Genomic DNA, 26,465 nt, shown 5'->3' on the forward strand with positions numbered 1-26,465 from the left:
GTGGCAGCAGCAAACCATGTGTGTCTGCATGTGTGAGTGAAAGCATGAACAGCAGAAGAAGCAGACGGGCAGGAGAGAGGAAGAAGGAAGGAAGCTGCAGAAGATGAAGGAGCTGCAGAATGAAGCAACAGAATGAAAATACACTCCCAGGTGAAGTAAGAGGAGTCTGCATGGATATTTCCTCATGGGTGAGAGAATACAGAAAAGAAACTGTTAAAGGATTTATGAGCCCTGAAATTACAGAGGCTGCAAGCAATTAATTTAAAAGCAAATAATAAGCAATGGAAAGCTGTTATATCTTTTGGACTATCGATATTTAAATCACATGAATTAAATGTGAATCATGATTTTGTAAAAAAAAAATAACTTTAACTTTATTCAAGTTAAGTCTGCTATATACAAAGAGGATTACAAACCCCATCAATCCACTCACCACTCTTTGACCTTGCAGTGAGGCTTGTCCTCCCGCCTCCTGCCAGGAGTGGTGAGTGGACTGCGAGCTGCAGAGCCATTCGTAGAATCACACTGTCTGCGTCCGTGTCGGATCGGTGAGTGAACCGTCTGGTCCCATGGGGCTGGACCCTCATTAACGCCAGCTGTGCGGGGATATTCGTATTCATATATGAATACCCCCATCCCTACTCACAATTCAATAGATCAAATACATCATACTGTACAAAAATGGCTGACTTACAGTAAAAAGCCTCAACAGACTCATATTCTACTTCTAGCAGACACTTGCAGACTACATTCTGTCAACAGACTGAAAGAGAGGAGAAAAGACGCAGATAAAGAGGTGTAATTCTCTTCAAAATGAAGGAACAACTGGTTACTGCTGGACTGATTTACAATTATCCTAGCCCAGAAAAGTCCCTCCTAGCCAAAATCTACTGAAGGCAGTATATGAGGTTAAAATAACTTCAATAGATACTACTTTACATAGTAATTGGATGGTTTGTTTCCAAGAATGGAAGATTTCATTTGGCCATTGCTAGGGTGAGGGTACATTGTGGTCAAATAATCAGTGATGGTATTTGAGTCCTTCTAACTCTGCTTTCTGGACTAAGCAATAATTGCACAGTAGCTGGGGGCTATATTTCCAGGAATCTCTCTCTCTCTCTCTCTCTCTCTCTCTCAATAAATAAATAAATAAATAAATAAATAAATAAATAAATAAATAAATAAATAAATAATATATATATATATATATATATATATATATATATATATATATATATATATATATATATATATATATATATATATATATATATATATATATATATTCCGACTGATTGAAAAATATATTACTACACAATGTAAAGGGAGAAGAAAAGCGTTTGTTTCTTTTTGAACAACTGTAAACTTTATATCATGGTCTTTTTTATCTGCTTCCACAATGCGTAGTTGGAAGAGTCAATGTATTCCATGGGGTGGGTGTTTCTTGTCATGACGTGTGCAGAATATATTTTTATCTGTTTGAGAAGTGGTGTGGTACAGTGTCCCATTGCAACTCTATTCTTTCAGTTTATTTTTGGTTTGTTTCTTTGTTTTGTTTTTTTAATTTATATTTTCATTGGATGTTAGTGCTGTATCACACAGACACTGAGCATTCCGGCTGTTCTTTGAGCTTCTTTCACAAATCCCTCTGCCTTTTTGACCATTGTGGAAGTGATCAGTCACCAGAAGACAAATTGCAAAAAATGCATATGTTGTAACATTGATGTAGGGCTCTACCACTTAGAATGGACTGGGGAAATTATACAATTGCAATTAAACACACAAATACAATGCTTTGAAAACACCTATAAATACAGGACAAGGATCTCCTTATTGGAAGAAAGGTGGCCTATAAATAAAATAAATAAATAAAATAAGGAGGACAAGGAAGAAATGAGGTGGAGCCTTGGACTGGCCAACCAGTCCTGGATCTATTTAATCTGATTTAAAGTACGGTGTAGTCCCTTGTGATAAAACAACCAGGAGTAAAAGAGGACCAAGAAATCAACACAAAAACCATGTGATGTGATTCATTATAAGAAAACACCAGGATCAATCTCTATTCAGGCAGTGTCATTTCTCTCTTTTTCTCCCCCCCCCCTCACTCTCACAGGATGGTGTGTGGTGTTAAATACGTGATTAAGAACCGTTAAGATCTGTTCCAAGTGGAAACGAGGAAATAAAAATGGCTAGAACTCAAGTAAGTCATGGTAAGCACCTGTAGTTTCCAATTTACCACTGTATATAATGATCACCCAAATCAGAATTCAAAGATGCCAAATAGCAGCACTAAATGTTAGTAATCAGGCCAGAGTCTGTAAAATTAGTTTTAAAAGACAGCCTATTATGTAACTTGATACAGCCCAAGTAATTAGTTATCATAAAGATTACTAGATAGTTTTAAAGGAACTCCTTATATTGCTTTTTAGTTCCTCATTGAGTTTAGAATCTTTGCTTTCCTATAGTTTCCTCATTCTTCTGGAAGTTGTAGCCCCCAGAACTAATTTATGAGGTGCTGTGACATGTCTTGGTTATGTGTTTGGTCACGCATCCTATTGTGCAACTGAGATCTACCCAAACATCTTGTCAATGAGTGACAGCAAGTTATGCAGATCTTATATAAACACCATTAGGATTCCAGCTATTACCATCCAAAGAGCCTCATCTCCGTAAGACTCTGAAATCCAAGCTTCCTTGGTTGTGTTGCTGCAGTCCTGGTGTCCTCATAAAGTAGAATGAACTGACACAAATAGAAATAGAAAACGAAAACCTCTCAAATGGTCTTCGGCCCAACCCCAAGTATTCCCTATGATCTGTTAGAAAAATCTCTAACTGCAATGTGAGAATAGTAATTAGATCACCAGCCGAAATTGACCAAATAGCATGCAACCTTTTTGAATCTATAGAAATCCTTCCCAAACTGGCTGTTAATCAGAAAAAGGAGGGAGGAGATGTTATTGATTTAAAAAACATGATGCATGCTGACCACTACTCCCCATCCCATATTAATGGAGGAGACACTTTGTTGGGTAATATTATACATAACACAAAAAGAGTTCACAATTGCAAGCCATGCATAGCAGCATGAGAAGCAGGGGTAGCCCAGCCTTCGGGAATACAATTTAGTACAGTAGTACCTCGATTTACGGACTCAAGCCGCATTGGAACAGCGTTCCTACGCCGAAAAGTTCATAAATCGAGGCAAGATTTCCCATAGGAATGCATTGAAAACTATTTAATCAATTCAGGCTGTTTTTCGTTCGTATGCCAAGGCACTGTTCGTAAGTAGAGGCATTAGTTCCCATAGGAACTAATGCAAAGCCGGTTAATCCGTACTTTACCACTAGAGGGAGATTTTTTTTTATTTTTTTTCTTCTTTTGACCTAAGATGAACTTAGGTAAATAAAAAAAAAGGCAGGAAAGGGTTTTTTCGTTTGTAAGTCGAGGCTCCATTCACAAGTCGAAGCAACATTTTGCGGACAGAGCCGTTCATAACTTGAAACGTTCGCAAGTGGAGACATTCGTAAGTCGAGGTACCACTGTAGTTATTTGAAGTTTGTGCAAATCGGAACTTATTGGTCCCTTGCCAGGCAGAAAAAGAAAAGAAAATCATGCTAGTCTTCATATGAGCAAAGTGAGAGACTAGTTGCTGAGCCACTGGAAATCAAATCGGGTTTTGTTATCTAGTGCTCCAAAGGCTGGAAGATATGTGAGTGGAACGCACCCTATCTATAACATGTTAACTGCTGATTTATACTTTATTGTAATCATTGGGGTTCTGTATTCCCTTTGACTCAAAATTAATTCAAAAGAAAATCACACTTGAACTTATCTTGCTATAAATGAGTTACTAATAACATCACTGCATATCATCACTCATCAAAATGTGAACTATACTGGGCTTAGAAGAAGAGTGGACGTGTATTAAATTAATAGATATGTGCTTAGGGTTGTGATGTTAGACTCCTCACCAATTTTTTTTGCTACAAGTTTGTCTAGTAGTTGTATTTGCATTTTAATGGGTTGCCACAATCCTGAGGGCTGCATATGTATAAAAGAAGGCTGCTTCATGAAGGAAGCTTTTTGTATAATAATTCATCACAGATTTCCTTCACATTCCATCATGCTACTATGAAACCAATAGAAATGATGAAGTATCATAGCTGCTTCTTTCTGTGGAGAAGTTTCCACTGAAGTTGCTTTCATGCTACCTCCTCCTTTCCTCTGATTGTTAAATTTGGGACATCATTTCTTAACAGAGAATCTAGAAATCATTGTCATTTTATTGAAATTCAGTATTTCTCTTGTCCTGCCATGATTATTCAAACATGAAGGTGGTGATTTTTTAGCTTTTTTTTTTTTTTTGCTATTTTTTGGCAATACATCACAATTATCTCCCAAGCTTGTCCCATTCACTGTTAGACTTTTCAAAGCTTCTGTGCCACTGGACAAAGCAAAAAATTCTATTTGCACATCCTGCCCATTTTAATCCTTCCTTTTGGTAGCAGTTTGAGGGTTATTGATAAATAGTATCTTAATCATTTCCTGTCAGTTTCTTTTTCTGTAGGGATAATTTTACTAATTGATTTCATCTTAGTGGTCAGAATCTCATAGGTTACACTCACCGCAATGGCATTTAACTAATCAAGAAATCATTGTAGGTGTTTATCATTTCATAACAATATCTTTCACCTTGATATCATTTGTAAGAGTAATCACTGATCTGAGCCAATAACCTTATTTAATCTTAGAACTGTGAAGCCAGAAGGGGTCATCAAGTCCAGCTTTTCGCAAGGAGGCACATTGGGGAATCAAATTCCCAACCAAACCATTGAGCTATCCAGCCATTCATGTTAGTGTTGGTATTGATTGATTGATTGATTGATTGACTGATTGATTTTTTGATTTGATTTCATTTATACCCTGTCCATCTGGTCTATACGACCACTCTTAAATTACACTGTTTGGTGCCATCAAGTTGAAATTGATCTATAGTAACCCTAATGGGGCTGTAAAAGTAAGTAAGATATTTAAGGAGTAGCTTTACCAGTTCCATGCCCCCAGTAAGCTTCCATTGCTAAGCAGGACAAGCCTCCTGACTTCTTGTCCATCATCTTATCCACTACACTATATTAGATAATGCAAAACAGGGAGTCCTCTCTTCAAATTTCAGTTTAGTCCGCAAAATTGACTTCATGCCCTTTGAACTAATTTTTCAGCCAAACCAAATTTACGGAATTGTTTCCAATATAAAATGGGAGAAAGATAATGATGTACTTTACTGGGGCATAGAAGAGCTAGAGAAAGTAGCTTTTGTGGACTATAGCTACAATAATCTCTCAGTCAGTATTCATTGCTATGGATTACCTGCCTTCTATGCACTATTGTAGCCAGCTCTGCAAAGACCAAACATTCCCACAAATATAACATTTACATCTCCATAATCTCCTCTACAGACACTGTAGATAGCTTCACTCATTGGCTAATCACACTGAAAGGTTTGCTTCTTCGAACAAAAGCAGCTGGCCCAAACAGTGACAGTGTATTTTGCCTTTTATCTCTGGTTCTGTAAGAACTAGTCTTACTTTTTTTAACTAATGGTGTTTTTAACATTTGTTTGTTTAATCACATTTTAATGTTAATGTCTTAATTTATTGTGATTTTTACAATATTTTTACTGGTTGCACACCACCATGTGTTCCTTTATTGGAAAAAAAATAGATATAAAAGAAACAAAATTTCTTTTCTAATGAAAATTTTGAACTCAGGTCTGCCGATGGGCTAAATGAGCACTGGGAGGGAGCTCCACAGCCAAGGAGCAACTAATGAAACAGTCTTCTTTTGTGCCCTCACCAAATTTGTCTGGGAGTATAGCAGGACCGTGACAAAGGCTTCCATCAAAGATCTCAAAACTTGTGCTAGCTTATACAGAGAGACAGTCCTTCCAATAATATGGAATCTGTGAAGGAAGGCCTTTATGGGCCATAGCCAGCATTTTGAACAGTAAGGAAATGCTCACATGTTAATTGTGTGAGTTTTAGTTGATTATTCAATTTGTTTATTCAATAAATGTATGTATCTGGGAAACACAACAGCCAATATAACCAATGTTGACAAACACAACGTAAAAAGCAGAGTTCATTTAAGGGGTAAAAGACTCTGTTTATTCCAAATTAAACTTACCTCAAATTTGCTTATTGGGAGATAAGCATAGCTTTATTTGCATACCTTTTTCTCAGATACGTAAATTGTCATATGACCTCAATGGTTATTAAAGCAGTTCACTTTTTCAGACGTGAATATGTACATGGAAAATCATCAGTTCTTCTATAAATACATTTATAAAAGATGTTGGACATTGATTGCAACAGGTAACAGCTTGGGGAAAGCATTTATTTCTAGAAATTATTTCTAAATAATTAAGAGATCAGATACATAAGCTGTAGTTTTCGGAAATACTTGTACTAATGAAAATTAAAATTGGCAGCCCAGTTCACCAAATGCCACATTGTTTAATGTTTTCAATAAACCAATCAAATTTATTTATTTATAAAGCTGCTAAGTCTAAACACAGTAGGCATCCTGTTCCATGAGGCCAGCAGCTTCCTTGACATGGACTCAAAATGTGACCACCTTATAAAAAAGAACCCACACATACTTTGAGCCAGTCCTGATAAACCAATAATAAACTAACAATTTCTATGACATCCTTAATATGCTGTGTGAGACAGCTACCTCACTCTGCCTAATGATAAGGCTGGTGCTGCAACCTTTGAACCAGCTTTGTATCTTTCCTAGTAACAGCAGCAATTGTCAGATGGTAATCTTCAGCTCTGTTAATTGGAAACCTTCATTGGCTGAGTTTTACTCATCATATCTCTGTTCAAGGGACAATACTTGAGCAGGTTATATTTTTCCTGGCCTGTTAGCAAACTTCTCAAGGCTATCTCGGTTCAGTTTTAAAACTTGGCTCAAAGACTGAGGTAGCTAGCTAACACTCACTGAAGGCTGATATATAGCATGTGAAAGAGATGCTACATTCTCTTGCCAATCGCCTAGTCTAACTGCTGAATATGTTTGCATTCAGGTACTGCCAAAGAAACGATGCAGGAAACAATAATTGTGCTGCCACCTAGTGTGGAGCAACTGAACATTGAGGAACTCAAGACTTTAAAACAAAAAAGGCAAGACAAAACCAGAATCCATTGTACAAAAATATGAGAAGTACAACTGGTTACCTCTTTTTATTGAAAGGTTAGATGGTCTGTTCTTTTAACTATGTTGCTTTCAAAATTTAGAGAAGAATCACTACGGAAGTGATGAACCGGATGCAATCTTCTCAAGATGAATCTGAAATATATGAATAACAATGATGTTGATGTTCAGAATCAGAAGACATATCCAAGGTGTTTTTTTTTTAAATCATGTTGGGCTTCTTAGGATTTAGCTATAAGTCTTCTTATATTTTAGAGATCACATTATTTCTGGTGCTAGATATATACAATCCTGCTAAAGTAATCTGAAGTTGTTGTTGTTGTTGTTGTTGAGTCGTGTCCGACTCTTCGGGACCCCATAGACCAGAGCATGCCAGGCCCTCCTGTCTTCCACTGCCTCTCAGAGATGGGTCAAATTCATGCTGGTAGCTTCGGTGACACTGTCCAACCATCTTGTCCTCTGTCGTACCCTTCTAATCTTGCCTTCACACTTTTTCAATATCAGGTCTTTTCAGGTAGTCTTCTCATGAGATGGCCAAAGTATTGGAGCCTCAGCTTCAGGATCTGTCCTTCCAGTGAATCTTTCACACATCTAACTTAAAAAGAAGTCACATTGAGTTCAGTGGGGCTTAACTGTAGCTATCTGGGTAGTTTTTTTTCAGCCTAACACTTGAAATACCTTGATTATTTCACATATTTGTGAATGAAAAATCATCTTGCAAATAATACATTCAAGGAAACAATTCCATATAAAGAAATCCCCTATCATATGATTCTGTCCTTCCAGTGAGCACTCAGGGTTGATTTCCTTCAAAATGGATAGGTTTGTTATCTTTGCAGTCTAGGGGACTCTCAAGAGTCTCCTCCAGCTCCACAATTCAAAAGCATCCATTCTTCGGTGGTCAGCTTTCTTTATGGTCCAGCTCTGACTTCCATGCATCGCTACTGGAAAAACCATAGCTTTGACTATGCGGAGCTTTGTCAGCAAGGTGATGTCTCTGCTTTTTAAGATGCTGTCTAGGTTTGTCATCGCTTTCCTCCCAAGAAGCAGGTGTATTTTAATTTCGTGGCTGTTGATTATAATTCTATAATCCTATACATATTTTCTTGAGACTAATGGAGTTACAAATGAGTAACATTGCAAAGTACAGTGCCACACTGTTTGCATCATAGTTGAAATGGTTAAAATTGATTCACTCTGCAGTGACAATGACATGGAGCTCATCAAACATGCACTTTGGCATTCCTGTATTTTTGGTCAGCCATCAAATAGTTGTTTATTTTGTACTGATCCAACTGGTATCACTCTTTTCTCTTTTCTGGCATGTGTGAATTACCTATTTTGATCCACAAAGGGAGTCAGGGGCATGTTCTATGGTAACATTGACAGTGATGTTTCCAGTGGGGCACAATATGCCATCACAGTGAGATAACCCCCTTCAAGTGAGAACCTGTTGTCTCTCCTCTAAACATTTTTTCTCCTGTTTATTTTAATATGTCTATCATGTTTAACACTGTGCCAGAGAAGTGCTGCACTGCCAAAGGTGCTTTGCTTCCCTCTGGAAGTTAATGGCAGGGAACTCAACTCCTCATCTGCCTTTTTGCCCTGATGTGAAAGCCCCACTGGGACTCATTTTTAACAACTCCTTACCAGTTTCTCCTCCTCCCCCACCTTCTCATCATGATGGGAAAGCCTCACTGGAATGCAGATGACATTAACCAAGCTAATCATTATTTCTCACCACTTTTAACACCTTTTTGTTTCTCCTCACTCCCCTTGCCTTCTTGTATGATCAGAACCAGAGATTACCTTTTGCATCTAATAGGGGCTCATGCTTGTACAAGGAGGTGCTGAGTTTCCGACAACTTTGGTCACTGTATGCAAGTTTGGAAGACAACCAGTCTTTTGCGCAATGAAAAGTTGAGCATGCAGAGCTGGCAAAGAGAATTCTGGTTCCTGACTTTAATAAACCAGTAGTGAAATATGGCAGTTAAAATGGCATCACTATCAAACAAATTACAATTATGAGGAAACAAGGGTGGGATCATGGAAAGTACATCTCAAATCCAAATGGGAACTCAAACTTAAAAAAAACAACCTACGCGCATTTGAGGGAAATTACAAGAAGAATCCTTTATTTCCATCAGGATTGGACTGGGATCATCCAATACATTTCTGTTTCAAATATCCCTTTTTACCATCATCTTTTATCCCATTTTAACTAGGACTCTGGTCTGCTTTTGTCCTTATTTTACTGTCCCTCTCTGTAAATAGCATGTTGCTAATGTTATAAAAAGTTGAATACATATGGATTCACTGTTTCTGTCCTCAGAATCTTTTCCCTGGGAAGACTTAGGGAGACACAAAGGAAATGAATTGTTGTAAAGCAAACCTTCCAAAGCAAAGTACCACATTCCAGTTGTTTCTTGCCTCTCAAGAAAACTGACATCTCTTGGCCTCAGGATTCAAGAAATAGAGGACCTCCAGAAAGAAGGTTCCAGCCATTACTAAAGATGTAAATCTTAAGAAACTGCCTTTTTGTTTTCACTTTCTGCCAGCAAGATAGCAAAATATTTTAAAAGCAAGACAGGTTTTTCATGTTTTTAAAATTGTTTTTATATTTTATTTTATTTATTATTTCCTTTATTCTTATATATGTCGGCCTGTTTGGAATATTATTATTATTTATTGTATATGTTCCTTTTATTGGAAGCGGCTCAGAGTGGTCTATTTGACCAGATGGGCGGGATACAAATCAAATCAAATCAAATCAAATCCAATCAATCAATCAATCAATCAATCAATCAATCAATCAATCAATCAATCAATCAATCAATCAATCAATCAATCAATCAATCAATCAATATTTGATTGTTTGGTCTTAATGTATGTTTGTTTTTATAAATGTGATATTTATATAGTGTCTTAAAAGTTCTTATTTTACCTCTTGTGAGTTGCCTTGGCTCAAGAGAGGTAAATTAATTTATTTAAATTATTTAATTATATATAAATAAAATACTGTATGTCTGACTCAACTAGAATTGTACATTTTCCACAATGATTTTTTATTTTATGCAAATTCACATAAACTATTAGAGTTGCTCCATTTTGAAATATAGAATGGATGACCTGCAGCTTTTTCATGAACCAACCAGAGTATCTGTGCTTGCGAGGTTTCTACATGCATACTTTGCTTCACCAAGGGATAAGATACTAGTTTCCAGCAGAGAGGTTTTCTACCAGTTGTGAAACCTCAACAGCAAGGAAAAGTGCTTCATCCATTCTCACTGTGGAGGATTAAAATCTCATTAGTGTTATGCAACTTTTGACAGGTTGTCTTGCTAGGTTGACAGAGCTCATCCCACTGGGAATGCATAACAATTCACAATTTCTTCAAATCCCCTGTTATTGCTGCTATCTGATAAGCTTCTGGCAAATGCCAGAACACTCCATAGTTGGCGGCACTCTTTTTGGATGATCTGCAAACATCGACTGGGGAATAAGGGGAAGGCAACCTGGTTTACATCTCTTAAAAATAAAGCCACAGCACTGGTTCTCCCTTGCTCAGAGAGAGTCACAACAACAACAACATCATCATCATCATCATCATCATCATCATCATCATCATCATCATCATGTCTTAGGAGTTTAGTGAAAATCATCACTCTGGGATGACATTCTCTCCTTCTGGTAACTAGGACTCAGACCCATGGGACTGTAATGTCCCAACCACCACTTTGAATAATCTCAAGAAATAACTGACCCTTTGGAGGTAGAAATTAACTGGTATTAATCACTAAACTAAAACAAATGCTTTTGATGCAACTCTGAGGAAGGCCTGGAGGGAGAGAACAAGGAACCAGGCCTTCTTGGCAATTGCGTCCCATCTGTGGAATGAACTGCCATCTGAAGCACAACTGGCCCCTTCCCTGTTGTTGTTTAAGAAGTCTTTTAAAATATTTTTTTTCCAGCAGGCTTTTCAAAACTTGCCAACCAAAGAACCGCTGAGAGCACCAGCCTCCCATAGCTAATTGTCACCCGTTTTAATGTATTTTTTCATGTTATGATCATTTAGTTCAATTTTATTATACTGATTATCGTTGTTGTTGTCATTTAGTCATGTCCGACTCTTCGTGACCCCATGGACCAGAGCACGCCAGGCCCTCCTGCCTATCACTGCCTCCCGTAGTTGTGCCAAATTCATGTTGGTAGCTTTGATGACACTGTCCAACCATCTCATCCTCTGTCGTTTCCTTCTCCTCTTGCCCTCACACTTTCCCATCATCAATGTCTTTTCCAAGGAGTCTTCTCTTCTCATGAGATGGCCAAAGTACTGGAGCCTCAGCTTCAGGATCTATACTGATTATATTATTATGTTATATTTCTTTTATGTCACCTATTGCTGGGAACCACCCAGTGTGACCACTGGTCAGGTGAGCAGTATAGAAATTAAATCGATCAATCAATTTGTATTCCTGCTTACCTGGCTGATGGGGTGGCCTGCCTTGCCATCTCTATGGCCTCGGGAAAGCTGCTAGATCACAGGATGCCACCAAAGGAGGGACTACTAAACCCCTACTGAGGGCTTTATATCTTAAACAAAGGAAAACCAAGAATCTGGGAGGATTGCCGAAAATTAGGAAATGAGTGGATGGGACATAATTATTATTATTTTCATTGATGCTTTGTTTTTGGACTGTGGGGGTGGTGGTTTTACCTGGTTTTTAAAGCCTATTCTTAATGGGTGATTTGTGTTTTAGATGTGGTTATACATCACCATGAGCATGTTAAAGAAAGTCTTCTAATAAGTATAGTTAATCAATCAGGTTCCATGGGATGGTTGTTCTCCATAGTCAAGCAACATATCATGTTACGTGGAAAGCCTCTGGCATTTGCTGCTGAGCATTTGGGGATAAGGAGTCCAGCAATGTCGGGGGAAATAATGCAAATGAAAGGGATCCTTTTGCATTCGCTTCCCCGAGCACGCACTGAACAAGTGAGCACAGCATGTTTCATCAGAAACAATGAACCTCTCCTTTTCAACTTGCTGGCATTTTGGCAGAGCTGCTGATGGATCAGAAACCCAGAGTACAACTTGTGTGCCATGCTGAAGCCTACTTTTGTTTCATCCGGCAGATACTGCTGAAAGCGTTTCTGCTGTCAAAAACAAACTTCATCAGCCTCATTTACATGTCAGCATGTGTGTACGTGAGCCTTTCCTCATTCTGTGATTACAAATGTAAGCACCTACTATTTCCATCCTGACAAGCTGCCAAAACCTTTGTATAGGAGTTGGCATGGGAGACCTCTCCCATGCCCATTCATCATACTGTATCAGCAGGGCTCAATAAAAATGACATCCCCAGCCAAACAGATTTTAATACTTGACTGCATGTTATTTATGTGCCCATGGGCATGTGCGTCTGTACATGGTTTTCTAGGGGCTTCATGCTTGCATCTTCATCTGCCTTCCCATCAATTCTCATCTTAAAGTATTTTGCATAATGCCTTTGTTTGGATGCAAACAGTTCTGGAGTCACGGGTCAAAGCACTTGGAAAGAAGGGAATGGTCTGACTCTTCCTATAGTCAGCCATAAAGGTGGTTTCTTATCTTGCTTCAGTCCTAGAGCAGCAGTTCCCAACCTTGGACTTCTTCCTCTAAATCTGCCACTAAATTCAGCTCAAGCTGAAGCTCATTAACAGATCTGGAATTTCAGCTTGACTGAACATCATGTGCCTAGGCACTAGGGCATATCAGCTAAACCAGAGGTTTATCAGGTTCCACTATCCTATTGGCTACATAACATGTGCACACAAACAAGGAAACAGGCCACTCTGGAGATGAAACTACAGACTATGTTAAACGCAGCATGCAGTTAGTTTCATGTCTGTTTGTCTTCCCTGAAAGCAGGTGGATGCAGCCCCAATCCCAAACTGGAACCAATGCACATGGTGGACGTGGTTTAAACATTTACCCCCATCTTGCATTTTTTAAAATCCTGCAGCTATGAAGGCTGAACATTGTTTTCTTGTTTTAACTCCAATGTGGTGGTGGGACTTTTAAAACAAAAAAGCAGCAAGAGTGAAGGTATCAATACGTTATCCATCTACATATGCTGCTGCCAATTCAGATCAAGGTGCTGTGTGCTTTCTCTTGAGTAAGGAGGAAAAATACAAGTGCCAGTGTGTAGTTTGGACTTGTCAAAGATGGACAGGCAGTGGTTAGGGGAGGGTTTTACTATGTAACTATAAAGCTCTGTTGTATCCAGAGCTCAAGCAACCATCAAGAAGTCTTCGTATGTGTTGGTTTATTTATTCATGATTCATTGATTAAAAATGGACAACAATGAGTGAGCCTAACAGATACGTAGTATATGCATCTGAATACACAGGGTGGCAAAAAGTGGGGCCATATGTAGACTTCAAAGGCTGTTTTTGTAGCCCTGATTACAATAGACTATCCTGCCTCCCAACAAGAATGGATTTCCATAGCAATAAAATAGAATAAAATAGTGGTTTGCTCCTGCTGGAAGCTTTTTAAATATGTTGTGCGTGCACACAGGCAGCTTTAATACAAAAAATATACACATCTTTCAACAGCAGACTTAGACCACCATTCACTTCGGACTGGGATTTTTCCTGTTTTTCTTTGCATTTATGGCAGTACCTATGACTCCTAAAGAATGTAGGAACAGAAAATTGGTCTTTCATCCATTCAAAATTTGTCCTTGGACCGGCAAGGATGTGTGTTAGTGTTTTGTAGATTATGCATTTTTTTTAAAAAATCAGCCATAATTAGATACACCGACTCAATAATCCCTTCTACAAAGATTTAAGCCATAATTAGATACACCGACTTGATAATCTCTTCCACAAAGATTTAAGACACAGCCGCTGGGGTCAATCAGTTAGTAATGGGAGGCAAGAGATAATTAAAATGCTTGTATCTATGCAGTAAGTGCCTTGCCAGATTGCTGGAAAATATTCCATATGTTTATTTGCTTTTGTCATTTTCAAACTCCATTTCTCACTTAGTATTTTATATCGGCTGGCTTAATAAAAAGAACTAAAATGGTTATCAAAACTCTCAGGGAAGCAAATAATGAGGACTCTAGTGCAGTCATGTAAAGCCCAGCCACTATTGTAGCCCTCTTTTTAGGGTCTGTCCACACTGAGCATTTGTTCATTTCCTTGCACCCAGGATGCTAACACTGCATTCCAGTGTCCTCACAGCACAGGCCGGAAACTAAATCCCCTACTTCCTATCTGGGTTATTTTTCATACTATTGACAGATGATGCTGTATTTTTGTTTTGATTTGCTCCAGTGCAGGATCTGCCCATAGGGAACCTAGCACTGGGTTGATCCCTGCTGATCCATGCACTTTATGGGTATGTGTCATTCAATGGTGTTTCCTTATGGGCACTTTTCTGCTGGAAGATCTGCACCCTGTGAACAGGTAAAACAAGGTGGGAAGGAACAAGAGAGTTAAGTAGGCAAGGAGAGAGCAGTCTGTGTTGAGAGCAAACTGTTCTGGATGTGCGTGGATAGGAGGTACTGGCGTGACCTCCTGAATCCCAGCACACCCAGCAACAAATACCCTCCCCATGTGTAGAAGCCAATACCAGGATGATCTAATCAAATCTGCAACAAAAAACAAAATAAAAAGGAAATCTGAATGACCCAGAACAACCCCTGAGCAACCCCCTGGAGAGAGCACCAGGAGAACAGGAAATGCGGATTGACTATACTGACTGGACTTTTTGATCTCTAAGTAAGCTGATTAAAAACTGTCAGAACACCAGGCTCTTGTTTACTTTGTTAGAATGAAACAGGTAATGGGCAGTTGCTGAGTCAGTTGCACCAACATATTGAAAGGGAAATATGAGACGTGTGTTGTCTAGTTACCATAGGTTAAAAGTAATTTATACTGAAAATTGATATGGCACCTCACAAGGGCAAATAAATTATCCTTGTCCCTATAGTTAATATTCAGTATTCAGTGTTCAAAAACAGATGCATATAGAATGCTGGTTTCAGTGTATACATTGGTGGGTTTAGGGCAGCATTAATGCATTAGGCTCTGAGTTGCCCCAGTTTCCAGGGCTTTTGGGTGTAAAAGCCTAGTTCAGGACTCTAACCACTACATTACATGGGCTTGTAGCAGGTACTATGGCATGTCACGTGATGTGATATCATTACAGTAAGTTTCACTTCACATTTTGCCAGTCAGTGCTATAAGGAGGGGAGACTCATAGCGTCATAATGTCACATCATGCATTATGGTGTAGTACGATCACAAGGAAAAGACAGCAAAAATATGTGAAACACAGGCAGCTTCTAATCTCATAGGTCAGTGGTTCCCAACAGTGGGCAATCCATGTGTTCTTGGACTGCGACTGCAACTCCCAGAAACTCCAGCCAGCCCAGGTAGTGGTGAAGGCTTCTGGGAGTTGCCATCGAAGAACACTTGGGTTACTCAAGGTTGGGAAATACTGTCTCATGTCAACTGTCATTTATCCATAGTTTAGTGATAGTGACTCAAAGCAGAAACCAAAGTGTTCCACAAGAAGTTGCATAAAATTCTAAAGAATGCAGAGCAAGGATCAGAAATTAGGGAGCAGCCATTTCATACTGTCAACAGGGCAGTTCTAGAAATCTCTATTCAGAAGTAGGCCCCACTGAGCTCTAAGGGACTAATTTTTTAAAAAAACTGGGAGCCTTTAAAAACCTTCTATAGTTTCTGGAAATGCTTGCAATAGCATATGGGGGTTTGTGGAGATGTATAATGGGTGCAGCTGGTCAGTTGATCTTGCATAATGCATCTTGTATATCACCCTAGTGGCTCACAGGACTAGTGAAGCAGAAGCTCATCCTACAACAGTGGAGAGAGGCCTTGAGCCCATGCAATATAATACTTCTGACTGGAGTAGGGAGGTACTTTGGAAATTTGGTGGTCAGGTACCCCACTGTTTGGTCCAAGCTGCCCATGGTCCATGGTGTACCATTTCCCCAGTCTGATTTTGTTTAAGCCTTTGAGCAGAGGTAGTTACTACTGATCTGAATTTTGTTTTATTCTTTGGTGCTCCATTACAAATGGCAGGAGGAAATTAGGCTTTCATCTTTCCATAAAAGTTTATGGTGTACAACTGTAGGAAGCCATGGAATCCTGGCAGTTTGCCAAGGTGGCCCATTTCTTACAATACAGCACATCCTCAACACAAAAGCATTTTTGCTTCTGCCTTAGCAACTGTGTTTTGTACAGCAGCAGGTTTGCCATCTATATTTTTATTATTACGAAGACATCTTTGGAAAAAAAAACACTCTACAGGCAGGGCTCAGGGAATGAACATTTAACAATACACCTGGATTAAAAATGAAAGTATCATCTGCCAGAACTCATTAGCATTTATAAGGATGGCTAAACAGATTCACTTCTCCGTGCTTCAGCATACGGGGTAGCAACAAAGCGTGACACTCATTAGCTTTGAGTCTCTCTGAACAGCTTGGATCAATCTCTCAGGTAAAAAGAGAACAGAGTTGAAAGTGAGGATGGGTGAGGTTGGTGGAATAAGTGATGTCAATCAATACTATTATAAGTACTGCACAACAGGGAGTAGAACAGGATGCTCCAAGGTTACTACTTAGGAAACAGAAATGAAATATATATGCTCCACAGGTCCTGTTCCTGAGAGACTCCAAATGTAATTTCTAACTCTGAATGAATTGTGTTTTACAATTGTTGACTTAAAGACTTCACTAGCTTTAATGACTTTAAAATGACTAGGTAAATTTATGGGTGACAGCAATATGGGCTCTCCATATTTAAAGGATGGAAGGTTCAGTGAGTTGGAGTACCTGAACCCAGACCCAGAGTTTGGGGGTTCAATGCCCCACTTTGCCTTCCAAGAGAGCAGCCAACCCGTGTAGCCATGGGTAAGCGTCACAGTCCCAGAGTGCCCCAGAAGAAGGGAATGGTAAACCATTTCTGAATACCATACTCTGTACTTGGTAAAACATGGCAACAGTCACCATTAAGTCAGAATCATCTTGATGGCACATAATTGTTATTATTATGATCAGAGGCATTATATCTCTGACTAACAGGTGTTGGGAACAACAGAGGTGATCTGTAGCCTCCATGACATATTTTTGAGTTTTTGAGCAGTGCCTGAACAGCCGCTCTTGGACTCAAGGCCATATCAAGTGTTAAGGGAAATGTGTGCTTCCTGTGCTTATGTTTTCTTTCCAGATACGGAATTCTTTCAAAAGGCCATGTCTCAGCAATGAGACTTGCAAATAAAGCCCATGTTTACTCCCTTATGACCAATCATAAATCAATAGCATGCCAGGTGAACAGAGGGGTAGAAATCAAATCAATAAATAATAAAATTGCAACAAGCAGAAGTAGAAAGGTCATGCTGGAATGAACAGAGACTTTACCTCATAAGACAGCTGTTTCCAATGACATGCCCCTGTATTCTTTTTAAGCCTAATTTTCTCAGGTCATCACTCATACCTGCAGAATTTAGGACGGATTTTCCTTGAATGTTCATGATGGCACATCAACAGGACTGCTTGAAGAGCCTGGGAAAAGGAACAAAAACCTGTTTACTGGATCTTCTCATTCCTCAATGTCTGTAATGAATTGGGAAAGCTGACAGGAGCTTGGGAGTGTCTGGCTGAGATTGAATCATTTGTCTTTTTGTATGAGATTTTGGGCACTTAAGGACCATCTTACATAAGGAAGTCAAGTTGGGTGAGCAATAACCCTGTGTGAATAACAGTATCAACCCCAGTTTTAAATATTATTTACAGCCATGAAAGGCAGACAGGCACTCAATCCCTCAGTCAAAGCATTCTTTAGCTGCCAGCCCTGATGGCTAAGGCACCTGTTTCCAGGGATGGATTAAAAGCACCGGAGCCACCACTGATGAACAGGGAGGGTGTGATCTTTCAGAGTACACAGTGTATGTTCCTGAAGAGTTGTGAAACCCTGTGCTTTCCCCTTAAAACCTCAGGACATTTCCCAGTACAAGTTGTTCATCTTCCAGACTGACAAAAATCAGGATTTGTGGTATAGAAGGGTACAGACTGTATCAATCTCTTTTTCTTTTCACTACCACAGGACACGGAGAGAGGAAGACTATTGAACAGTGACACAGCTTGAAAACACAGTGGTTTGGCTAAAGCTACCATGAGGTAAGCAGAAGAACAGGCCCCTGCAGTCAAAACACATTTGGGCGCCAGGAACTCCCAGTCCTTGCTGTTTGTCAGGAGACAAACTGCTAGAACATTGGACATCTAGTAGAAACCTGGGACGCCCCTGTCTCTATTCCCCATGTATAAATTTGAACTACTGATGACAGAACTCCAGCACTATTGTGATGGTGCTTGGGATAAGGATTGTAAAGTGCACCAGATGGATCAGAGACAAGATAAATAACCATAATTTATCCTAATTTACTATAGGTAGCCCAGAGAGAAAACACACTGAAATATGAAATGAAATATGCTTCTGTACAATATACACAGAAAAAAAAGTAATTCGTTGTCTGGAAAAGGAATAACCCCAATTTTGTTTGTTTCCAATGGAACCAACCAGCTGTGAAATCAACATTGAAAATATGATGAAATAGAGGCTCCCAGAACAAAGAGAACCAGTACAGTTTCTTGGGCTGTATACTGTAGTGCAATAAATGTCTGTTTTTTACATGTTTCTGTACATTCTGTTTTCACTCGGCTTCCTTGTTCTGCCCAGCTTTCACAATAGGATAAGATTGCCTTGTAGATCAGTAACAGTGTCTAACTGAGCAGTCTGTCTGCAACCACAAGTCAGATGTTCCTGGGAAGCTCACAAGGCAGAGCATAATGGAGACGGCAGTTGATGTAAACACAAGTGTCTTGACACTGAACATAGAAGCCAGGATCCAATAGGTTGTTTCTGCTCAAGGAATTCCATCCATCAACAGAACCGAGGGAGGGTGGGTGGCATCCACCTTCCTCCTTGAACCATGTGCTCTAAAGATCAGATCTAAATACAGATCATCGGCAAATAATTCCCTCAGATTTTCAGGGCTGGAGATTCTTGAAATCCAGAGAATTTGCAGCCAACAGTTGAGAGCATCTCTACAGACATCGGGGTAGATCAGGAAGGCCTGCTTTCTCAGCCACCTTGATTATGAAACAGGTGTGAGGGGAATCCAAGGAAATGCACCCAGAATCTTCATAAAACAAACCTAACCAGATTTTAAGACAACTTAAAATCATGCCAAAACAATTAACTTGACCTATCCAGGCCAACCATCCTGATTTTGGCCTGGGTAGGTTAAAATCATGCTAAACAAGGCTGCTCTGAAGTGTGATATGTCATTTAGAGTGGTCCTTGTATCCATAGGCAAGGATCAACCTGAAGCGACCCTGTTTAAAACAGGGAAAGAAAAACAAACCAAAACCTCCATCCCTGCTTCCTGTTCCAGTGCTAGCTGGGAGCTTTCTTTCTAAGCAGACAGCTCAGGCAGGGCTAGGCCTAGCTAAGCCCCAGAGCCTTTCAATTTAGGCATTTCTCTGGGTGCATCACACTTAGATGTTTGTACGTTGTCTTCAAGGTAGGTAGGATTCTCAGAATGGGGAATTATGGTATTTGTAGTCCAGAAAAGGCAAAAGTTCCATCCCTACCTGTGACCACAGGTCCAGTGGGCTTGGAATAAATCCTTTCAGAGTATTCTACAAAACGAGTATAAAGTACTATGGTGGTAGTGTTTGGCCCCTACTATGATGTTGGATTTATGGCATAAATCACACCTACCTATTATGGTTCATAGCCATCCGTATAAGAAGTAGCCATCACATTGTAAGACCTACAAGCCTTTTAATGGTGGACGGTTTGGTATAGAACAGCTTCATGGAACATCTGGCCCCACCCTTGATTCCCAAGGGTTGAATAGATCTTTTGAAAAGAGCCTGTGCACAGGCACAGCATGAGCCAGTACTTGAGGCCACACTGTCACAACAAATAAAAGTCACATTATGAAAGGAATGGAACTATCTCTCATGAATCATAATCTAATACGTATAGCTATATAGTACCTTTGTTACTGAGAATAGGAGTGGGTCAGAAGTAGCTAATTACTTGTTACAAATTAGTTGTTTATATAGTAATAGTAGATTCCGAGCCCTACTATCACAGCTTCATATGGTAATTCTGTAAGTCAACTGTGCACTGCGTTTTAAAAAAGCTTCCTTTTTTATTCTAAATGTTAATCAATTTTACTGTATTCTTGTACATTCTAGTGTTTTGAGAGACAGTTTTGCTCTGTGTCCTTCATATGATTAAAAAATTATACACACTATTACAACACACATAATAGATAACAAGTATATTACTAAAACTTTCTATGCGTCATCCCTTAAAATGTGTCTTTAAAAAAAAAACAGAAACAACTCTAATAGTGGCACTGTTAAAGGTTTGTTATCCTTTTCTAGCTCTTTCACATTCCTTTAAAGGGGAATGGGATAAAAGATGAGGTGGATATAATATACTCTCTTATCTACTAGGCTAAATGTACTTTACATTTATTCGCTGAAGCTGGAAGAAATAGGAAGACTATAAAGACAACAACTGGCTGGATAGCTCAGTGGTTTAGGTATCTGGCTGTGGAGCCAGAGGTTGGGAGTTTGATTTCTCACTGTTCCTCCTCCAGTCAGGACCAGTCTGTGTAGTCATGGGCAAGCTTCATAGCCTAGGGCACCCCCAGAAGAAGGGAATGGTAAACCACTTCTGAGTATTCTCTACCTTGAAAACCCTAGAAAGAGTCACTGTAAGTCAGAATTAACTTGACAGAGCACAATACTCTGCAACTACAGTGTAGAGCTAAAAAACAACAGGCTTGCAGAACTTACCATGTGCTTTTTTCAGGAATTCAAGATAACGTTGAAGAATTTAAGGCCGATACCTCATTGCTTATAATTGGATATTAATCATCGAGGTGTCTAGGTGCTGCTAAAGTAACGAGACCTTGGACATGCACTTCATGATTGATGGTTATTAATAATGCTCTCTCACATTGTTTTAGAAAGGCATCATTTGGTTATACAAAGGGAGTGGAGCTTTAAATTTGTAGCTAAAAGGAACAAATAGGATCCTTAAAGGTTAAAGAATGCAATCATTTGCTCAAACTCTTGAAGCTTAATACCGTTGGCTATTCAAGAAGCTAATTAAAACTCAGTTGGAACAAAGTCAATAAACTGTATTTTGAAAGAAAACACATCACAACAGAATGTGTAATTTGTGAGGACTGGAACAGTGGGTAGCAGGCTGAACGTTCAAAAGCTGGTGTAGATAATGTTCTGCCCTTTTTTGAGCACAATAGTTGCTTGCTGTGAAGGGAGTAACCCTGGTATTTGTGAAGATGCAACCTCAGTTCTGCCATGATGTGACATAAGGGAGGACTGGCAAGGGAGGGGAGAAAGAAACCAATAAATCAGGGAAGAAGAACATGTGGGCCTTCGGATGTTGTTGTGCCTCAAGTCTGACATTGTTCCTGGAGTACAAGTCCCTTGCCATTAGCCATGCTGACTAGAAATGATGGGATTGATAGTCTAAGAACAGCTGGAAGGCCACATGTTCCCTGTCCCTGTGGTTCATTACACATCCGTTTGCACAAAATTCACATGATGTAGATGTACGATTTAATGCTTGCTAAATCTCTGCTACCCTTCAACTCTGTACTGAATCTTGAGATGCTTGTAAGAAAAAATGCAAAGGTGTCAGCCATGGTTGTGAGTCTCAAAGGTTGTGCAAACCATTACATTGCCCATTTTAATGTTCAACTGAAATGGTGAATTCCCATACAAGTTTCACATGGCTGCCTCTGAATCTCTCACTTTTCATCCATTTTGGTAGGCACTGGTATATGATATGATGCCGAAAAAGTTGTGGACATTGGGAAAGTCCTGGCAAGGGCCAGATTTACAATCTGTTCAACAGTGACACCAGAGGTCCTTTCTCCTCCTCCTCCCCCCTCCTCTTCCTCCTTTTCAGAGTCAAGTACTGGATGTGAGCAAATAGCTGGTTGGATTGCTCAGTGAGATGGAACTCCTGGCAGCAGTGCCAGGGGTTCTCCACTGTGTCTTGCCAGAGAAGAGCCACAAGCGACACAGACCCAGAGCACTCCCAGAAGAAGGGGAAGGTAAATAGCTTCTGAGCCCTCTATATCTAGGAAACCTTGAAAAAGCCTGCCATAAGTCAGAATGGATGACACATAATTATTATTTATGCAAGCAAATGAACTCAAGAATTTGCAACTTAAGAACATATTCATGAATAATATTTTGTAAACAATAGCTGGATGTTGAGGAGTTAGAACAAACAAAACCTGACCATAGATGGTTAAGAGTTAGAAAAAGGGTGGGAGAGCATCTAGTAACCAGATCTTAGTCCAGCCCCTGTCCTGTATAGGCTGTGCAATGCACAGTACAGCCACCCAGCCTCCAATGAAACATCACCAGCAAAGGAGATTGATCACCTTGTGAGGCCCGTGTATTTGTATACATAATCTGTGATCAATCCTTAGCAAGTTAGAAGTCAGCTGAGCATGGATAAAACAAATTTACAAATTATTGCCAACTTTTGCATTTTCACCATAAATTTTAGTTATTTTTATAGTTACATGGGCATATAAGTAGCTGCTTATACTTCCTTCTTCCAGTAACTAAGGTATAACTTCACTGTATTACAATTACAATTTATTGTCACTTTTTTGTTTGTAACTAATGGTGTAGTTACTTTTATAGTTATGGAGGTGGTTGGCCTCACACCATGGAACAGAAAGAATATCACATGGTTTAGCTGCTGCTTTGTGCTTTGTTGTGGGTATTGAGATAATGAAAAGATGAAGGTGAAGAAAGCATGTTTTGTACTGGAGGCCAGCAACCTGTAGCACTGTTTTTTTTTTTTTAAAGTAATTCAGAAGTAACAATTGCAATTTTAAACGCTGAAAAATGGTAAAAGTGAAGATTATCTTTTACAATTCTAACTAGAAGGGAAGGCAATTACTTGGTGGGAGTGGTCTTCGAACCAAACCTGTATTTAAATACTTGTTGCTTTCCAAATTCTTCAAGGTAGGGTTGGATAAGCTGGATCCTGGGCTTCTGGTAGTGTAAGAGACAGTTTCTTACATCTCTGTTTCCATAATCCAAACATCTATGTTGGCAAATAGCCTCCAAACTGAAAACATATTATCTGGATTAATGTTTTCTTAAAAATAAATGTATGGGGAAAAGCTGGTGTACTCACATAAAAGGGAGCTACCAAAATACATTGGTAGGGAAGCTGTTAAATTAAAATATGAAATACAACAACAACAACAACAACAACAACAACAACAACAACAACAACAACAACAACAACAACAACAACAACAACAAAGGTCAACCAAACAAAAAAGCATCCAGACCCTCATCAACCTAATTCTAATTAGAAGCAAATGAAGAATTAACTTCCAATTGAAGTAAGTGCATGTCCTCGTCAGTACTCTGGGATCACTTCACTTCATATATTGAGAGGAATTTAATCCTTCACTCTCCAGCCTCTTTGTTCAAGTCATTTGTTCTCCCACATGGCAGTTAAAAACAGTGTTCCTCAAATCTAGTTGTAATAATTGCTTTCTAGCCAAAACAGCAGGTTTTTGTACTACAGCTTCTAAAGTACCCAGCCAGCATACAATATGGCAGAGGTAGCCAAAAAAAAGAGAGTTCCTTTTCTAATCTCTGCTTTGGAGTTTCTTTTAAATAATAACAATAATTTGAATCCTACAAGCCATTGATTGGCCTGTGGTATGAAATAGACTCTCCTCCAACCAATGTTAACTTGACTTCAACATCAACATCAGAAGACAAGGCAACAGCAAAATCCAGTACTTGAAGCATGTGATTTTTATTTATCTTACTGTATATTATTTATATGCCACCTCTTCCTCAGTGGAAAGATCAAAGGCAGCTCAAAATTAATTAAACAGCATAATGAAACACAACCCAAAAACCCACTTAGAATATTTTTTTAAAAAACTAAACAAATATTTAAAACACTTAAAATATGCACCTGTGATCAATAGTTGTGTGTATATATATATACTGTATATATACACACACACATACACACAGAGAGAGAAAGAGAGCATACTATAACTCTCACTTGTTCAAATCAGTTAAAAGTCTGCCTAATAAAGAAGGTCTTCTCCTAACAATGGAAAAACAAAGACCTGGCATGGGGAGTACATTTCATAGTTTAGGAGCAGCCATCAAAAAGGCCCTCTCTCATCTTCACCAAAAGAGCCTGTGAGGGTGGTAGGAGTGAGAGACAGGGCTCCCCAGAAGATCCTAAAAGCTGGGGAAGCTTATATGGAATAATATGGTCCTTCAGATAGTCTAAGTGTATAGGGCTTTAGAGATAATAAGCAACACTCTAAATTGGGTCCACAAACGGATTGTCAGCTAGTAAATAGATTCTTACAGGAATTATATGCTGCTTGTAAGCAGGACCAGTCAGTAGTCTGGCTGTAGTATTTTGAAAGTTGAAGTTTCCAAACACTTTTCAAAAGTAGCTGCACATACAGTGCACCACAGTAATCCATATGGGATGTAACAGAGGGTGTGGCTACATTGGAAAGCTGAATCGGAATAAGACTCTGCTGCAATTTGATTCACAGCATGTATTATGCCTAAAATCGCAAACAATGGCCCACAGAGGTTGCGGGCTGATTTGGGTGTTCACCGTTCATGCTGCTTACAATTCAGGTTGCATTCATGTCCACAGTCTCCCAGTTCCTTCCTGGTCCTGTGCCTGCTGATAGGGAAACTTCTGCATGCAGAGCAGATGGCCTGCTGCTGAATTATAGCCCTTCCCTGAATTTGCCATTTTAAAAGCAACTTTTTGGCTACTGAAGGTTAGAAGAGAGATTTTCCAGTTTGAAACAGAAAACTGGAAGAAAAAAAAAATCAAGCCTGTGGGTCTTAGAAACAATCCTCTTAAGTCCAGGGACAGATGCAAGTAGGGTTGCCAGATACTGTATATAAGTTTCATAATGGATGAGAAGTGTGGCATGAACGTAATGAATAATTAAATTTACAGTATTGCCTCTATCTTGTCCCTCCAGGATGCATTCTGAATAAATATTGATATTTATGTTTAGAAAAACGCACAAAGTTGGAGAATTTGTGGCAAAAAGTTTTGCACGTCATGCCATGTATGTGTGTCTGGGGGGGGGGGAGTTGTCTTCAATGATTTGAAGTCTTGGAAATAAGATCAGTGTCCAGAGACTAGCAATAGTCTGCCAAACTATTTCTAACCGCAAAAGATCAGCTGCACACATACACAATCACTGCATACTACTGTCTTTTACTTTTTCGAAGACAAAAGTTGGCTACAGGATCACCATCTTACCGTAACAGGAGCTCAAAAGGATGTGAGATAGCCAGGGTAAACAAACAAGGACACAAAAATACAGTTCCTAAGAACTCAGTCTGTTCTTTCTCCTATGGTTGAACAGCTGCACTCTGAAACTCCCCGAGTTAAGACCGATAAGGCTTTCTTTTGTTTTTATCTGTCATCTTCCTGTAATGCTATCAGCTGTGGGTAAACTAGCAGATTTGAAATCTTCTGAGCTGTGTTGTGGGTGGTTTTTTATTTATTTATTTATTTATTTATTTATTTATTTATTTATTTATTTATTTATTTATTTATTTATTTTTGTCAGCTTCTATTGGATAAAGAGTTTCTAGCATGGTTGCTGCGTTTTTTGTCATATCAAAGCTCTTCTCTCAACATTCTTTTATTTGAGGGTGAGGGCTTTGATATCTGACAATGAATTTCAGAACTTTCATCTTATGTAACAGTGATGAAGTGCTTCCTGGTGTTTTAAATTGCAAACAATTAAGTCTTGGCGTTTGGAAATGAAATCACTTCTGTCTTCAGGGCTGACATTTTACTCATGCAGGCCTCTGCTTCTGACAGTCCTGCACTTTCCTTACATACCAGTGTCAAGTCTCTGCATTTTAAGAGTCTGGACTTCTCTATTTTTGACCAAAGCTGATAACAGACAACAGTTCTGCTCACCACCATCTCCACAACAACCAAAGAGACATAATAAGGCATTTAATAAGAGCATTTGATAATTATAATGCTCATGACTTTAGTCTTCAATTAGAAATGGGGGTATTCATATTCATATACCAATACACATATCCCCCCCG

At 39.1% G+C, this 26,465-nt stretch overlaps 2 long non-coding RNA genes across 3 annotated transcripts; both read left to right on the forward strand.

Annotated features, from left to right (window-relative positions):
• The first annotated feature begins 1 nt into the window (after position 1).
• Positions 2–22,066, forward strand: LOC110089301 (uncharacterized). Of its 2 annotated transcripts, XR_013544542.1 has the most exons (4): positions 2–150; positions 2,114–2,210; positions 18,343–18,416; positions 18,687–22,066. It is a non-coding gene; the product is annotated as an uncharacterized LOC110089301 (long non-coding RNA). The 2 variants fall into 2 exon arrangements; XR_012082591.2 differs by lacking the exon at positions 2,114–2,210 and having other exon boundaries at positions 20–150.
• A 1,430-nt stretch (positions 22,067–23,496) lies between these two features.
• LOC144588832 (uncharacterized) lies at positions 23,497–26,463 on the forward strand. Its single transcript, XR_013544557.1, has 2 exons — positions 23,497–23,725; positions 25,626–26,463. It is a non-coding gene; the product is annotated as an uncharacterized LOC144588832 (long non-coding RNA).
• Positions 26,464–26,465: the final 2 nt, after the last annotated feature.

Source organism: Pogona vitticeps, chromosome 1 (assembly GCF_051106095.1).
Source record: "Pogona vitticeps strain Pit_001003342236 chromosome 1, PviZW2.1, whole genome shotgun sequence".
NCBI lineage: Eukaryota > Metazoa > Chordata > Lepidosauria > Squamata > Agamidae > Pogona > Pogona vitticeps.